This window comes from Scyliorhinus torazame, chromosome 5 (assembly GCF_047496885.1).
Source record: "Scyliorhinus torazame isolate Kashiwa2021f chromosome 5, sScyTor2.1, whole genome shotgun sequence".
Lineage (NCBI taxonomy): Eukaryota > Metazoa > Chordata > Chondrichthyes > Carcharhiniformes > Scyliorhinidae > Scyliorhinus > Scyliorhinus torazame.
The window spans coordinates 121,593,538-121,612,138 of record NC_092711.1 but is presented as its reverse complement, the minus strand read 5'-3'; the positions used below and the strand labels follow the sequence as shown (position 1 = coordinate 121,612,138).

Sequence of the window (18,601 nt, the reverse complement as noted above, 5' to 3'; positions counted from 1 at the left end):
TTGCCTGTCGATAATTCAGTGCTTGTGACTTAATGTGGAATTTATTTTAGTGGCTCATGAGAGACTAAACCTCATAATCCTCGAACATACGAGATGGGGGAACAAAAGTACTTTGTGCAAACATTCCTCACACAACATGAGAAGCACTTGATGTTTCTACCCGGTATGGCCTCGGGAACCTTTCCCATGTTAGGGGAATGTGCTAACCACTACACTACAGAAACCGCTGGCGGTGCAGTAATCAATGGACTTGTGCAATGTTCAACCTCACTGTGTTGCTGCAGATTCTCATGGTTCGTCTGAGAGGCCATGTCACTTATGACAAGAAGACAGCCGTTTCTTTAAAACCGATGTCTCAACTTATAAAACAATCAGGAATCGAACTTTACAGACCTGAAGATAAGTTATGCTTGAAGTGGAAGTTAAATTGAGAAGGCAGGGCTTTCGAAAATAACCACAACCATACGGGTGCATGCATTTTGCTATTCCTCGTTGATGAAGACCAGTTACGAGATTGCGGCAATAGTCAGCAACAGACTAAACTGGAAGTAAGAGAACTTTCTGCTATGTTTCGAACTTTTCGCGTGTTAGGCGAATGTGATAACCACTACACTATAGAAACAGATGGAAATCAACGGACGTGTACAATGTGCAACCTCACTGTGTTGCTGCAGATTCGCATGGTGAGGCTGAGAGGCCAGGCCACTTATTACAAGACGACTGCTGTTTCTTTCAAAGCAGATGTTTCAACATATAAAACCACAAGATGTAGAAATTAGATCGAACTTAACATGATCTGCGTTAACTTCACAGGGACGTGACCCATCTAATCCACAGAGCCAAAGTGGAGAATTGAACTGACTGGAGAGCTGCATCTTAACGCTGACCTCCCGGACCTCGGCCTCCTGAAATGTTCCAAAGAAGCTCAACAAACACTCGAGGAACAGCAGCGCATCTTTCCACTGGGCTCAATACAGCTTGCACACTCATAGTGTGTGCAACAGTCTCACACTGTAAATGCTGCCCCCATTCTGTGTGTACTTCCATCGCAGATTTGGGTTTGAATCTTGTTTCCACTTCTTCTTTGTATCCGGGCGGTAGTTGTTGAGAGCTGGCACAGACACAGCGGCTAGAATGGCCTCATACTGTGGTGTAATTATTCTCTCATTCGATGCTCACCTCACTCTGTGGCCAGGGAACCCTAGGCCTTTTCTCATTTAATCTCTCCTGACTTGCACCCTGTCAGAGCGCTTTCCTGTTGTTCTGTTTGCTCCCACCAGGATTTGGCTTGGTTAAAACGTCCGACATTTCTAACCTTCCCCGGTTTTAATGAAAGGTGATGGTGAAAGACGAGCTTTGTTGTCCTGTCGACAAATCCCGCCTGACTCGCTGAGTTGTTCCAGTATTTTCCGCAGATGTTAGATCGACTTTCGATGGCAATAACAGCGTGCTTCTGTTACGTTCCCGGGGCTCGTTGGTCTAGGGGTATGACATTCACTTACCTCTATTGACTAATTCCAGTTGATTCAGGCAGCTCTCTGTATGTTTCATTTTATTCAGTTCAACAACATCAGACTGTGTAATCTCTCTTCTACCTCCACCATCTGTTTATTTCCATCAAGTTATTTTCATTCCTTCCATTGGTATGTTTTACCCTCAGCATTGCCCCCCTCCCCCCAGCCCATACCATCCTACTTGAGCAACCCTGTCGCCAATTGTTCGCTGACACACTGCTTACTTTGTTCTGCTATTAACACATTCTGATCTCTTGAGGCGCCACTATCAGCACCTTTGTTAGCCTTGATTAGCCTCATTTACATTCCCTTTTTCTTTCTGTCCGAGACATTTTCGTCATTTTCCACCTATTGCTGACCACTCTATCGAGGCCCAATAGGGCACGCCAACCCCGCCCCATCCACATTAGTCTGAATCTGACCCCATTTCCAGTTCTCCAGCTTTGTCAAAGAGTCACCCAGGCCCGGAACGACCGCTGCCATCTCGCTCCACAGAGGCTGTCAGTCCTGCTGAGATTGTCCAGTATGTTCTGTTTTTGTTTCAGAATGAAGCATCCGCAGTAAGTTGCATTTGTCGTTTATTTAGACATGTTTGAGATGGTGAATAAGTATGTTTATCTGCATTTGCAAATGCATGAAATTCTGTTGTGGATGAACTAGCTCCGAATATCCAAAATAGGAAGGTCCTTTTCTTCTCATTGCCTGTCGAAAATTCAGTGCTTGTGACTTAATGTGGAATTTATTTTAGTGGCTCATGAGAGACTAAACCTCATAATCCTCGAACATACGAGATGGGGGAACAAAAGTACTTTGTGCAAACATTACTCACACAACATGAGAAACACTTGATGTATCTACCCGGTATGGCCTCGGGGACCTTTCGCATGTTAGGGGAATGTGCTAACCACTACACGACAGAAACCGCTGGCGGTGCAGTAATCAATGGACTTGTGCAATGTTCAACCTCACTGTGTTGCTGCAGATTCTCATGGTTCGTCTGAGAGGCCATGTCACTTATTACAAGAAGACAGCCGTTTCTTTAAAACCGATGTCTCAACTTATAAAACAATCAGGAATCGAACTTTACAGACCTGAAGATAAGTTATGTTTTGCTTGAAGTGGAAGTTAAATTGAGAAAGCAGGGCTTTCGTAAATAACCACAATCAGACGGGTGCATGCATTTTGCTATTCCTCGTTGATGAAGACCAGTTACGAGATTGCGGCAATAGTCAGCAACAGACTAAACTGGAAGTACGAGATGTTTCTGCCCGGTTTCGAACTTTTCGCGTGTTAGGCGAATGTGATACCCACTCCACTACAGAAACAGCTGGCAATCAACGGACGTGTACAATGTGCAACCTCACTGTGTTGCTGCAGATTCGCATGGTGAAGCTGAGAGGCCAGGCCACTTATTACAAGACGACTGCTGTTTCTTTCAAAAACAGATGTTTCAACATATAAAACCACGAGATGTAGAAATTAGATCGAACTTAACATGATCTGCGTTAACTTCACAGGGACGTGACCCATCTAATCCACAGAGCCAAAGTGGAGAATTGAACTGACTGGAGAGCTGCATCTTAACGCTGACCTCCCGGACCTCGCCCTCCTGAAATGTTCCAAAGAAGCTCAACAAACACTCGAGGAACAGCAGCGCATCTTTCCACTGGGCTCAATACAGCTTTCACACTCATAGTGTGTGCAACAGTCTCACACTGTAAATGCTGCCCCCATTCTGTGTGTCCTTCCATCGCAGATTTGGGTTTGAATCTTGTTTCCACTTCTTCTTTGTATCCGGGCGGTAGTTGTTGAGAGCTGGCACAGACACAGCGGCTGGAATGGCCTCATACTGTGGTGTAATTATTCTCTCATTCGATGCTCACCTCACTCCGTGGCCAGGAAACGCTAGACCTTTTCTCATTTAATCTCTCCTGACTTGCACCCTGTCAGAGCGCTTTCCTGTTGTTCTGTTTGCTCCCACCAGGATTTGACTTGGTTAAAACGTCCGACATTTCTAACCCGTCCCGGTTTTAATGAAAGGTGATGGTGAAAGACAAGCTTTGTTGTCCTGTCGACAAATTCCGCCTGACTCGCTGAGTTGTTCCAGTATTTTCCGCAGATGTTAGATCGACTTTCGATGGCAATAACAGCGTGCTTCTGTTACTTTCCCGGGGCTCGTTGGTCTAGGGGTATGACATTCACTTACCTCTATTGACTAATTCCAGTTGATTCAGGCAGCCCTCTGTATGTTTCATTTTATTCAGTTCAACAGCATCAGACTGTGTAATCTCTCTTCTCCCTCCACCATCTGTTTATTTCCATCAAGTTATTTTCATTCCTTCCATTGGTATGTTTTACCCTCAGCATTGCGCCCCTCCCCCCAGCCCATACCATCCTACTTGAGCAACCCTGTCGCCAATTGTTCGCTGACACACTGCTTACTTTGTTCTGCTATTAACACATTCTGATCTCTTGAGGCGCCACTATCAGCAACTTTGTTAGCCTTGATTAGCCTCATTTACATTCCCTTTTTCTTTCTGTCCGAGACATTTTCGTCATTTTCCACCTATTGCTGACCACTCTATCGAGGCCCAATAGGGCACGCCAACCCCGCCCCATCCATATTTGTCTGAATCTGACCCCATTTCCAGTTCTGCAGCTTTCACAAAGAGTCACCCAGGCCAGGAACGACCGCTGCCATCTCGCTCCACAGAGGCCGTCAGTCCTGCTGAGATTGTCCAGTATGTTCTGTTTTTGTTTCAGAATGAAGCATCCGCAGTAAGTTGCATTTGTCGTTCATTTAGACATGTTTCAGATGGTGAATAAGTATGTTTATCTGCATTTGTAAATGCATGAAATTCTGTTGTGGATGAACTAGCTCCGAATATCCAAAATAAGAAGGTTATTTTCTTCTCATTGCCTGTCGAAAGTTCAGTGCTTGTGACTTAATGTGGAATTTATTTTAGTGGCTCATGAGAGACTAATCCTCATAATCCTCGAACATACGAGATGGGGAACACAAGTACTTTGTGCAAACATTCCTCACACAACATGAGAAGCACTTGATGTTTCTACCCGGTATGGCCCCGGGGACCTTTCGCATGTTAGGGGAATGTGCTAACCACTACACTACAGAAACCGCTGGCGGTGCAGTAATCAATGGACTTGTGCAATGTTCAACCTCACTGTGTTGCTGCAGATTCTCATGGTTCGTCTGAGAGGCCATGTCACTTATTACAAGAAGACAGCCGTTTCTTTAAAACCGATGTCTCAACTTATAAAACAATCAGGAATCGAACTTTTCAGACCTGAAGATAAGTTATGTTTTGCTTGAAGTGGAAGTTAAATTGAGAAAGCAGGGCTTTCGTAAATAACCACAGCCAGACGGGTGCATGCATTTTGCTATTCCTCGTTGATGAAGACCAGTTACGAGATTGCGGCAATAGTCAGCAACAGACTAAACTGGAAATACGAGATGTTTCTGCCCGGTTTCGAACCGGGGACTTTTCGCGTGCTAGGCGAATGTGATAACCACTACACTACAGAAACAGCTGGCAATCAACGGACGTGTACAATGTGCAACCTCACTGTGTTGCTGCAGATTCGCATGGTGAGGCTGAGAGGCTAGGCCACTTATTACAAGACGACTGCTGTTTCTTTCAAAAACAGATGTTTCAACATATAAAACCACGAGATGTAGAAATTAGATCGAACTTAACATGATCTGCGTTAACTTCACAGGGACGTGACCCATCTAATCCACAGAGCCAAAGTGGAGAATTGAACTGACTGGAGAGCTGCATCTTAACGCTGACCTTCCGGACCTCGGCCTCCTGAAATGTTCCAAAGAAGCTCAACAAACACTCGAGGAACAGCAGCGCATCTTTCCACTGGGCTCAATACAGCTTTCACACTCATAGTGTGTGCAACCGTCTCACACTGTAAATGCTGCCCCCATTCTGTGTGTACTACCATCGCAGATTTGGGTTTGAATCTTGTTTCCACTTCGTCTTTGTATCCGGGCGGTAGTTGTTGAGAGCTGGCACAGACACAGCGGCTGGAATGGCCTCATACTGTGGTGTAATTATTCTCTCATTCGATGCTCACCTCACTCTGTGGCCAGGGAACCCTAGGCCTTTTCTCATTTAATCTCTCCTGACTTGCACCCTGTCAGAGCGCTTTCCTGTTGTTCTGTTTGCTCCCACCAGGATTTGGCTTGGTTAAAACGTCCGACATTTCTAACCCGTCCCGGTTTTAATGAAAAGTGATGGTGAAAGACGAGCTGTGTTGTCCTGTCGACAAATCCCGCCTGACTCGCTGAGTTGTTCCAGTATCTTCCGCAGATGTCGGATCAACTTTCGATACGAGAATTGAAGACGTTCTGCTCACTTTGCTCTGCATCAAGAATCAGCTGTCCCACCCAGTGAGTTAAAGCGCACGCCAAAAGTTCATATTTCGAGCCAGCCAGGAGTCCAACCTGAAATCTCCTGATTCGTAGTCAGACGCGTTATCCATTGCGCCACTGCCACAGCTGGGTGCATGCATTTTGCTATTCCTTGTTGAGCCTCTGTGGCGCATTCGGCGGGATTCATTCACATTGGGTTTCCTTTGAGAAGCTGAGCTCACACAGCAGGGAACCAATACGTTCCCGAGACAATCAAGACATTTTCTAAAAGCTTGTCTATGTGTGGATATTCACTTACTTCTATTGACTTATTCCAGTAGATTCAGGCAGCTCTCTGTATGTTTCATTTTATTCAGTTCAACAACATCAGACTGTGTAACCTCTCTTCCCCCTCCACCATCTGCTTCTTCCCCCTCCACCATCTGTATCCATCATCTTATTTTAATTCCTTGCATTGATATGTTTTACCCTCAGCATTGCCCCCCTCCCCCAGCCCATACCATCCTACTTGAGCAATCTGATCCCTGTCGCCAATTGTTCGCTGACACACTGCTTACTTTCTGCGATTAACACATTCTGATCTCTTGAGGCGCCACTATCAGCACCTTGATTAGCCTCATTTACATTCCCTTTTTCTTTCTGTCCGAGACAATTCGTCATTTTCCACCTATTGCTGACCACTCTATCGAGGCCCAATAGGGCACGCCAACCCCGCCCCATCCACATTAGTCTGAATCTGACCCCATTTCCAGTTCTCCAGCTTTGACAAAGAGTCACCCAGGCCCGGAACGACCGCTGCCATCTCGCTCCACAGAGGCTGTCAGTCCTGCTGAGATTGTCCAGTATGTTCTGTTTTTGTTTCAGAATGAAGCATCCGCAGTAAGTTGCATTTGTCGTTCATTTAGACATGTTTGAGATGGTGAATAAGTATGTTTATCTGCATTTGTAAATGCATGAAATTCTGTTGTGGATGAACTAGCTCCGAATATCCAAAATAAGAAGGTCATTTTCTTCTCATTGCCTGTCGAAAATTCAGTGCTTGTGACTTAATGTGGAATTTATTTTAGTGGCTCATGAGAGACTTATCCTCATAATCCTCGAACATACGAGATGGGGGAACAAAAGTACTTTGTGCAAACATTACTCACACAACATGAGAAGCACTTGATGTTTCTACCCGGCATGGCCTCGGGGACCTTTCGCATGTTAGGGGAATGTGCTAACCACTACACGACAGAAACCGCTGGCGGTGCAGTAATCAATGGACTTGTGCAATGTTAAACCTCACTGTGTTGCTGCAGATTCTCATGGTTCGTCTGAGAGGCCATGTCACTTATTACAAGAAGACAGCCGTTTCTTTAAAACCGATGTCTCAACTTATAAAACAATCAGGAATCGAACTTTACAGACCTGAAGAAAAGTTATGTTTTGCTTCAAGGGGAAGTTAAATTGAGAAGGCAGGGCTTTCGAAAATAACCACAACCATACTGGTGCATGCATTTTGCTATTCCTCGGTGATGAAGACCAGTTACGAGATTGCGGCAATAGTCAGCAACAGACGAAACTGGAAGTACGAGATGTTTCTGCCCGGTTTCGAACCGGTGACCTTTCGCGTGTAAGGCGAATGTGATAACCACTACACTACAGAAACAGCTGGCAACCAACGGACGTGTACAATGTGCAACCTCACTGTGTTGCTGCAGATTCGCATGGTGAGGCTGAGAGGCCAGGCCACTTATTACAAGACGACTGCTGTTTCTTTCAAAAACAGATGTTTCAACATATAAAACCACGAGATGTAGAAATTAGATCGAACATGATCTGCGTTAACTTCACAGGGACGTGACCCATCTAATCCACAGAGCCAAAGTGGAGAATTGAACTGACTGGAGAGCTGCATCTTAACGCTGACCTCCCGGACCTCGGCCTCCTGAAATGTTCCAAAGAAGCTCAACAAACACTCGAGGAACAGCAGCGCATCTTTCCACTGGGCTCAATACAGCTTTCACACTCATAGTGTGTGCAACCGTCTCACACTGTAAATGCTGCCCCCATTCTGTGTGTACTACCATCGCAGATTTGGGTTTGAATCTTGTTTCCACTTCGTCTTTGTATCCGGGCGGTAGTTGCTGAGAGCTGGCACAGACACAGCGGCTGGAATGGCCTCATACTGTGGTGTAATCATTCTCTCATTCGATGCTCACCTCACTCTGTGGCCAGGGAACCCTAGGCCTTTTCTCATTTAATCTCTCCTGACTTGCACCCTGTCAGAGCGCTTTCCTGTTATTCTGTTTGCTCCCACCGGGATTTGACTTGGTTAAAACGTCCGACATTTCTAACCCGTCCCGGTTTTAATGAAAAGTGATGGTGAAAGACGAGCTGTGTTGTCCTGTCGACAAATCCCGCCTGACTCGCTGAGTTGTTCCAGTATCTTCCGCAGATGTCGGATCAACTTTCGATACGAGAATTGAAGACGTTCTGCTCACTTTGCACTGCATCAAGAATCAGCTGTCCCACCCAGTGAGTGAAAGCGCACGCCAAAAGTTCGAATTCCGAGCCAGCCAGGAGTGGAACCTGGAATCTCATGATTCGTAATCAGACTCGTTATCCATTGCGCCACTGGCCCAGCCGGGTGCATGCATTTTGCTATTCCTTGTTGAGCCTCTGTGGCGCATTCGGCGGGATTCATTCACATTGGGTTTCCTTTGAGAAGCTGAGCTCACACAGCAGGGAACCAATACGTTCCCGAGACAATCAAGACATTTTCTAAAAGCTTGTCTATGTGTGGATATTCACTTACTTCTATTGACTTATTCCAGTAGATTCAGGCAGCTCTCTGTATGTTTCATTTTATTCAGTTCAACAACATCAGACTGTGTAACCTCTCTTCCCCCTCCACCATCTGCTTCTTCCCTCTCCACCATCTGTATCCATCATCTTATTTTAATTCCTTGCATTGATATGTTTTACCGTCAGCATTGCCCCCCTCCCCCAGCCCATACCATCCTACTGGAGCAATCTGATCCCTGTCGCCAATTGTTCGCTGACACACTGCTTACTTTCTGCGATTAACACATTCTGATCTCTTGAGGCGCCACTATCAGCACCTTGATTAGCCTCATTTACATTCCCTTTTTCTTTCTGTCCGAGACATTTTCGTCATTTTCCACCTATTGCTGACCACTCTATCGAGGCCCAATAGGGCACGCCAACCCCGCCCCATCCACATTAGTCTGAATCTGACCCCATTTCCAGTTCTCCAGCTTTGACAAAGAGTCACCCAGGCCCGGAACGAACGCTGCCATCTCGCTCCACAGAGGCTGTCAGTCCTGCTGAGATTGTCCAGTATGTTCTGTTTTTGTTTCAGAATGAAGCATCCGCCGTAAGTTGCATTTGTCGTTCATTTAGACATGTTTGAGATGGTGAATAAGTATGTTTATCTGCATTTGTAAATGCATGAAATTCTGTTGTGGATGAACTAGCTCCGAATATCCAAAATAAGAAGGTCATTTTCTTCTCATTGCCTGTCGAAAATTCAGTGCTTGTGACTTAATGTGGAATTTATTTTAGTGGCTCATGAGAGACTAATCCTCATAATCCTCGAACATACGAGATGGGGGAACAAAAGTACTTTGTGCAAACATTACTCACACAACATGAGAAGCACTTGATGTTTCTACCCGGTATGGCCTCGGGGACCTTTCGCATGTTAGGGGAATGTGCTAACCACTACACTACAGAAACCGCTGGCGGTGCAGTAATCAATGGACTTGTGCAATGTTCAACCTCACTGTGTTGCTGCAGATTCTCATGGTTCGCCTGAGAGGCCATGTCACTTATTACAAGAAGACAGCCGTTTCTTTAAAACCGATGTCTCAACTTATAAAACAATCAGGAATCGAACTTTACAGACCTGAAGATAAGTTATGCTTGAAGTGGAAGTTAAATTGAGAAAGCAGGGCTTTCGAAAATAACCACAACCATACGGGTGCATGCATTTTGCTATTCCTCGTTGATGAAGACCAGTTACGAGATTGCGGCAATAGTCAGCAACAGACTAAACTGGAAGTACGAGATGTTTCTGCTCGGTTTCGAACTTTTCGCGTGTTAGGCGAATGTGATAACCACTACACTACAGAAACAGCTGGCAATCAACGGACGTGTACAATGTGCAACCTCACTGTGTTGCTGCAGATTCGCATGGTGAGGCTGAGAGGCCAGGCCACTTATTACAAGACGACTGCTGTTTCTTTCAAAAACAGATGTTTCAACATATAAAACCACGAGATGTAGAAATTAGATCGAACTTAACATGATCTGCGTTAACTTCACAGGGACGTGACCCATCTAATCCACAGAGCCAAAGTGGAGAATTGAACTGACTGGAGAGCTGCATCTTAACGCTGACCTCCCGGACCTCGGCCTCCTGAAATGTTCCAAAGAAGCTCAACAAACACTCGAGGAACAGCAGCGCATCTTTCCACTGGGCTCAATACAGCTTTCACACTCATAGTGTGTGCAACAGTCTCACACTGTAAATGCTGCCCCCATTCTGTGTGTCCTTCCATCGCAGATTTGGGTTTGAATCTTGTTTCCACTTCTTCTTTGTATCCGGGCGGTAGTTGTTGAGAGCTGGCACAGACACAGCGGCTAGAATGGCCTCATACTGTGGTGTAATTATTCTCTCATTCGATGCTCACCTCACTCTGTGGCCAGGGAACCCTAGGCCTTTTCTCATTTAATCTCTCCTGACTTGCACCCTGTCAGACCGCTTTCCTGTTGTTCTGTTTGCTCCCACCAGGATTTGGCTTGGTTAAAACGTCCGACATTTCTAACCTTCCCCGGTTTTAATGAAAGGTGATGGTGAAAGACGAGCTTTGTTGTCCTGTCGACAAATCCCGCCTGACTCGCTGAGTTGTTCCAGTATTTTCCGCAGATGTTAGATCGACTTTCGATGGCAATAACAGCGTGCTTCTGTTACGTTCCCGGGGCTCGTTGGTCTAGGGGTATGACATTCACTTACCTCTATTGACTAATTCCAGTTGATTCAGGCAGCTCTCTGTATGTTTCATTTTATTCAGTTCAACAACATCAGACTGTGTAATCTCTCTTCTACCTCCACCATCTCTTTATTTCCATCAAGTTATTTTCATTCCTTCCATTGGTATGTTTTACCCTCAGCATTGCCCCCCTCCCCCCAGCCCATACCATCCTACTTGAGCAACCCTGTCGCCAATTGTTCGCTGACACACTGCTTACTTTGTTCTGCTATTAACACATTCTGATCTCTTGAGGCGCCACTATCAGCACCTTTGTTAGCCTTGATTAGCCTCATTTACATTCCCTTTTTCTTTCTGTCCGAGACATTTTCGTCATTTTCCACCTATTGCTGACCACTCTATCGAGGCCCAATAGGGCACGCCAACCCCGCCCCATCCACATTAGTCTGAATCTGACCCCATTTCCAGTTCTCCAGCTTTGACAAAGAGTCACCCAGGCCCGGAACGACCGCTGCCATCTCGCTCCACAGAGGCTGTCAGTCCTGGTGAGATTGTCCAGTATGTTCTGTTTTTGTTTCAGAATGAAGCATCCGCAGTAAGTTGCATTTGTCGTTTATTTAGACATGTTTGAGATGGTGAATAAGTATGTTTATCTGCATTTGTAAATGCATGAAATTCTGTTGTGGATGAACTAGCTCCGAATATCCAAAATAGGAAGGTCCTTTTCTTCTCATTGCCTGTCGAAAATTCAGTGCTTGTGACTTAATGTGGAATTTATTTTAGTGGCTCATGAGAGACTAAACCTCATAATCCTCGAACATACGAGATGGGGGAACAAAAGTACTTTGTGCAAACATTCCTCACACAACATGAGAAGCACTTGATGTTTCTACCCGGTATGGCCCCGGGGACCTTTCGCATGTTACGGGAATGTGCTAACCACTACACTACAGAAACCGCTGGCGGTGCAGTAATCAATGGACTTATGCAATGTTCAACCTCACTGTGTTGCTGCAGCTTCTCAAGGTTCGTCTGAGAGGCCATGTCACTTATGACAAGAAGACAGCCGTTTCTTTAAAACCGATGTCTCAACTTAGAAAACAATCAGGAATCGAAATTTACAGACCTGAAGAAAAGTTATGTTTTGCTTGAAGTGGAAGTTAAATTGAGAAGGCAGGGCTTTCGAAAATAACCACAACCATACGGGTGCATGCATTTTGCTATTCCTCGGTGATGAAGACCAGTTATGAGATTGCGGCTGTAGTCAGCAACAGACTAACCTGGTAGTACGAGATGTTTCTGCCCGGTTTCGAACCGGGGACCTTTCGCGTGTGAGGCGAATGTGATAACCACTACACTACAGAAACAGCTAGCAATCCACGGACGTGTACAATGTGCAACCTCACTGTGCTGCTGCAGATTCGCATGGTGAGGCTGAGAGGCTAGGCCACTTATTACAAGACGACTGCCTTTTCTCATTTAATCTCTCCTGACTTGCACCCTGTCAGAGCGCTTTCCTGTTGTTCTGTTTGCTCCCACCGGGATTTGACTTGGTTAAAACGTCCGACATTTCTAACCCGTCCCGGTTTTAATGAAAGGTGATGGTGAAAGACGAGCTTTGTTGTCCTGTCGACAAATCCCGCCTGACTCGCTGAGTTGTTCCAGTATCTTCCGCAGATGTTGGATCAACTTTCGATGGCTATAACAGCGTGCTTCTGTGCCAGTTCCGCGGCACGTTGGTCTAGGAGTATGATTCTCGCTTTGGGTGTCTCGATTGCGAAACTTGCGGGAGGTCCCGGGTTCAAATCCCGGACGAGCCCTTTGATAACGTTTTCTGTTGGTCAGGCGATATGTTTTCTTCATTTCTATGCGGCTCATTCGGCGGGATTCATTCACATTGGGTTTGCTTTGAGAAGCTGAGCTCACACAGCAGGGAACCAATAGGTTCGCGAGACAATCGCGACATTGTCTAAAAGCTTGTCTATGTGTGGACATTCACTTACCTCTATTGACTTATTCCAGTAGATTCAGGCAGCTCTCTGTATGTTTCATTTTATTCAGTTCAACAACATCAGACTGTGTAATCTCTCTTCTCCCTCCACCATCTGTTTATTTCCATCAAGTTATTTGCATTCCTTCCATTGGTATGTTTTACCCTCAGCATTGCCCCCCTCCCCCCAGCCCATACCATCCTACTTGAGCAATCTGATCCCTGTGGCCAATTGTTCGCTGACACACTGCTTACTTTGTTCTGCTATTAACACATTCTGATCTCTTGAGGCGCCACTATCAGCACCTTTGTTAGCCTTGATTAGCCTCATTTACATTCCCTTTTTCTTTCTGTCCGAGACATTTTCGTCATTTTCCACCTATTGCTGACCACTCTATCGAGGCCCAATCGGGCACGCCAACCCCGCCCCATCCACATTAGTCTGAATCTGACCTCATTTCCAGTTCTCCAGCTTTGACAAAGAGTCACCCAGGCCCGGAACGACCGCTGCCATCTCGCTCCACAGAGGCTGTCAGTCCTGCTGAGATTGTCCAGTATGTTCTGTTTTTGTTTCAGAATGAAGCATCCGCAGTAAGTTGCATTTGTCGTTCATTTAGACATGTTTGAGATGGTGAATAAGTATGTTTATCTGCATTTGTAAATGCATGAAATTCTGTTGTGGATGAACTAGCTCCGAATATCCAAAATAAGAAGGTCCTTTTCTTCTCATTGCCTGTCGAAAATTCAGTGCTTGTGACTTAATGTGGAATTTATTTTAGTGGCTCATGAGAGACTAAACCTCATAATCCTCGAACATACGAGATGGGGGAACAAAAGTACTTTGTGCAAACATTCCTCACACAACATGAGAAGCACTTGATGTTTCTACCCGGTATGGCCTCGGGGACCTTTCGCATGTTAGGGGAATGTGCTAACCACTACACTACAGAAACCGCTGGCGGTGCAGTAATCAATGGACTTGTGCAGTGTTCAACCTCACTGTGTTGCTGCAGATTCTCATGGTTCGTCTGAGAGGCCATGTCACTTATTACAAGAAGACAGCCGTTTCTTTAAAACCGATGTCTCAACTTATAAAACAATCAGGAATCGAACTTTACAGACCTGAAGATAGGTTATGCTTGAAGTGGAAGTTAAATTGAGAAGGCAGGGCTTTCGAAAATAACCACAACCATACGGGTGCATGCATTTTGCTATTCCTCGTTGATGAAGACCAGTTACGAGATTGCGGCAATAGTCAGCAACAGACTAAACTGGAAGTACGAGAAGTTTCTGCTCGGTTTCGAACTTTTCGCGTGTTAGGCGAATGTGATAACCACTACACTACAGAAACAGCTGGCAATCAACGGACGTGTACAATGTGCAACCTCTCTGTGTTGCTGCAGATTCGCATGGTGAGGCTGAGAGGCCAGGCCACTTATTACAAGACGACTGCTGTTTCTTTCAAAAACAGATGTTTCAACATATAAAACCACAAGATGTAGAAATTAGATCGAACTTAACATGATCTGCGTTAACTTCACAGGGACGTGACCCATCTAATCCACAGAGCCAAAGTGGAGAATTGAACTGACTGGAGAGCTGCATCTTAACGCTGACCTCCCGGACCTCGGCCTCCTGAAATGTTCCAAAGAAGCTCAACAAACACTCGAGGAACAGCAGCGCATCTTTCCACTGGGCTCAATACAGCTTGCACACTCATAGTGTGTGCAACAGTCTGACACTGTAAATGCTGCCCCACTCTGTGTGTACTTCCATCGCAGATTTGGGTTTGAATCTTGTTTCCACTTCTTCTTTGTATCCGGGCGGTAGTTGTTGAGAGCTGGCACAGACACAGCGGCTGGAATGGCCTCATACTGTGGTGTAATTATTCTCTCATTCGATGCTCACCTCACTCTGTGGCCAGGGAACCCTAGGCCTTTTCTCATTTAATCTCTCCTGACTTGCACCCTGTCAGAGCGCTTTCGTGTTGTTCTGTTTGCTCCCACCAGGATTTGACTTGGTTAAAACGTCCGACATTTCTAACCCGCCCCGGTTTAAATGAAAGGTGATGGTGAAAGACGAGCTTTGTTGTCCTGTCGACAAATCCCGCCTGACTCGCTGAGTTGTTCCAGTATTTTCCGCAGATGTTAGATCGACTTTCGATGGCAATAACAGCGTGCTTCTGTTACGTTCCCGGGGCTCGTTGGTCTAGGGGTATGACATTCACTTACCTCTATTGACTAATTCCAGTTGATTCAGGCAGCTCTCTGTATGTTTCATTTTATTCAGTTCAACAACATCAGACTGTGTAATCTCTCTTCTACCTCCACCATCTGTTTATTTCCATCAAGTTATTTTCATTCCTTTCATTGGTATGTTTTACCCTCAGCATTGCCCCCCAGCCCATACCATCCTACTTGAGCAACCCTGTCGCCAATTGTTCGCTGACACACTGCTTACTTTGTTCTGCTATTAACACATTCTGATCTCTTGAGGCGCCACTATCAGCACCTTTGTTAGCCTTGATTAGCCTCATTTACATTCCCTTTTTCTTTCTGTCCGAGACATTTTCGTCATTTTCCACCTATTGCTGACCACTCTATCGAGGCCCAATAGGGCACGCCAACCCCGCCCCATCCACATTAGTCTGAATCTGACCCCATTTCCAGTTCTCCAGCTTTGACAAAGAGTCATCCAGGCCCGGAACGACCGCTGCCATCTCGCTCCACAGAGGCTGTCAGTCCTGCTGAGATTGTCCAGTATGTTCTGTTTTTGTTTCAGAATGAAGCATCCGCAGTAAGTTGCATTTGTCGTTTATTTAGACATGTTTGAGATGGTGAATAAGTATGTTTATCTGCATTTGTAAATGCATGAAATTCTGTTGTGGATGAACTAGCTCCGAATGTCCCAAATAAGAAGGTCCTTTTCTTCTCATTGCCTGTCGATAATTCAGTGCTTGTGACTTAATGTGGAATTTATTTTAGTGGCTCATGAGAGACTAAACCTCATAATCCTCGAACATACGAGATGGGGGAACAAAAGTACTTTGTGCAAACATTCCTCACACAACATGAGAAGCACTTGATGTTTCTACCCGGTATGGCCTCGGGGACCTTTCGCATGTTAGGGGAATGTGCTAACCACTACACTACAGAAACCGCTGGCGGTGCAGTAATCAATGGACTTGTGCAGTGTTCAACCTCACTGTGTTGCTGCAGATTCTCATGGTTCGTCTGAGAGGCCATGTCACTTATTACAAGAAGACAGCCGTTTCTTTAAAACCGATGTCTCAACTTATAAAACAATCAGGAATCGAACTTTACAGACCTGAAGATAAGTTATGCTTGAAGTGGAAGTTAAATTGAGAAGGCAGGGCTTTCGAAAATAACCACAACCATACGGGTGCATGCATTTTGCTATTCCTCGTTGATGAAGACCAGTTACGAGATTGCGGCAATAGTCAGCAACAGACTAAACTGGAAGTACGAGAAGTTTCTGCTCGGTTTCGAACTTTTCGCGTGTTAGGCGAATGTGATAACCACTACACTACAGAAACAGCTGGCAATCAACGGACGTGTACAATGTGCAACCTCTCTGTGTTGCTGCAGATTCGCATGGTGAGGCTGAGAGGCCAGGCCACTTATTACAAGACGACTGCTGTTTCTTTCAAAAACAGATGTTTCAACATATAAAACCACAAGATGTAGAAATTAGATCGAACTTAACATGATCTGCGTTAACTTCACAGGGACGTGACCCATCTAATCCACAGAGCCAAAGTGGAGAATTGAACTGACTGGAGAGCTGCATCTTAACGCTGACCTCCCGGACCTCGGCCTCCTGAAATGTTCCAAAGAAGCTCAACAAACACTCGAGGAACAGCAGCGCATCTTTCCACTGGGCTCAATACAGCTTGCACACTCATAGTGTGTGCAACAGTCTGACACTGTAAATGCTGCCCCACTCTGTGTGTACTTCCATCGCAGATTTGGGTTTGAATCTTGTTTCCACTTCTTCTTTGTATCCGGGCGGTAGTTGTTGAGAGCTGGCACAGACACAGCGGCTGGAATGGCCTCATACTGTGGTGTAATTATTCTCTCATTCGATGCTCACCTCACTCTGTGGCCAGGGAACCCTAGGCCTTTTCTCATTTAATCTCTCCTGACTTGCACCCTGTCAGAGCGCTTTCGTGTTGTTCTGTTTGCTCCCACCAGGATTTGACTTGGTTAAAACGTCCGACATTTCTAACCCGCCCCGGTTTAAATGAAAGGTGATGGTGAAAGACGAGCTTTGTTGTCCTGTCGACAAATCCCGCCTGACTCGCTGAGTTGTTCCAGTATTTTCCGCAGATGTTAGATCGACTTTCGATGGCAATAACAGCGTGCTTCTGTTACGTTCCCGGGGCTCGTTGGTCTAGGGGTATGACATTCACTTACCTCTATTGACTAATTCCAGTTGATTCAGGCAGCTCTCTGTATGTTTCATTTTATTCAGTTCAACAACATCAGACTGTGTAATCTCTCTTCTACCTCCACCATCTGTTTATTTCCATCAAGTTATTTTCATTCCTTTCATTGGTATGTTTTACCCTCAGCATTGCCCCCCAGCCCATACCATCCTACTTGAGCAACCCTGTCGCCAATTGTTCGCTGACACACTGCTTACTTTGTTCTGCTATTAACACATTCTGATCTCTTGAGGCGCCACTATCAGCACCTTTGTTAGCCTTGATTAGCCTCATTTACATTCCCTTTTTCTTTCTGTCCGAGACATTTTCGTCATTTTCCACCTATTGCTGACCACTCTATCGAGGCCCAATAGGGCACGCCAACCCCGCCCCATCCACATTAGTCTGAATCTGACCCCATTTCCAGTTCTCCAGCTTTGACAAAGAGTCATCCAGGCCCGGAACGACCGCTGCCATCTCGCTCCACAGAGGCTGTCAGTCCTGCTGAGATTGTCCAGTATGTTCTGTTTTTGTTTCAGAATGAAGCATCCGCAGTAAGTTGCATTTGTCGTTTATTTAGACATGTTTGAGATGGTGAATAAGTATGTTTATCTGCATTTGTAAATGCATGAAATTCTGTTGTGGATGAACTAGCTCCGAATGTCCCAAATAAGAAGGTCCTTTTCTTCTCATTGCCTGTCGATAATTCAGTGCTTGTGACTTAATGTGGAATTTATTTTAGTGGCTCATGAGAGACTAAACCTCATAATCCTCGAACATACGAGATGGGGGAACAAAAGTACTTTGTGCAAACATTCCTCACACAACATGAGAAGCACTTGATGTTTCTACCCGGTATGGCCTCGGGGACCTTTCCCATGTTAGGGGAATGTGCTAACCACTACACTACAGAAACCGCTGGCGGTGCAGTAATCAATGGACTTGTGCAATGTTCAACCTCACTGTGTTGCTGCAGATTCTCATGGTTCGTCTGAGAGGCCATGTCACTTATGACAAGAAGACAGCCGTTTCTTTAAAACCGATGTCTCAACTTATAAAACAATCAGGAATCGAACTTTACAGACCTGAAGATAAGTTATGCTTGAAGTGGAAGTTAAATTGAGAAGGCAGGGCTTTCGAAAATAACCACAACCATACGGGTGCATGCATTTTGCTATTCCTCGTTGATGAAGACCAGTTACGAGATTGCGGCAATAGTCAGCAACAGACTAAACTGGAAGTAAG

General features: G+C 45.4%; 3 non-coding genes across 3 annotated transcripts; all 3 read right to left on the bottom strand.

The window, feature by feature from the left end:
* Positions 1-4,990: 4,990 nt before the first annotated feature.
* trnaa-agc (transfer RNA alanine (anticodon AGC)) lies at positions 4,991-5,063 on the bottom strand. Its single transcript has one exon. It is a non-coding gene; the product is annotated as a tRNA-Ala (tRNA).
* Positions 5,064-7,497: 2,434 nt separating this feature from the next.
* trnav-uac (transfer RNA valine (anticodon UAC)) lies at positions 7,498-7,570 on the bottom strand. Its single transcript has one exon. It is a non-coding gene; the product is annotated as a tRNA-Val (tRNA).
* Positions 7,571-12,213: 4,643 nt separating this feature from the next.
* trnav-cac (transfer RNA valine (anticodon CAC)) lies at positions 12,214-12,286 on the bottom strand. Its single transcript has one exon. It is a non-coding gene; the product is annotated as a tRNA-Val (tRNA).
* Between the last annotated feature and the right edge of the window lie 6,315 nt (positions 12,287-18,601).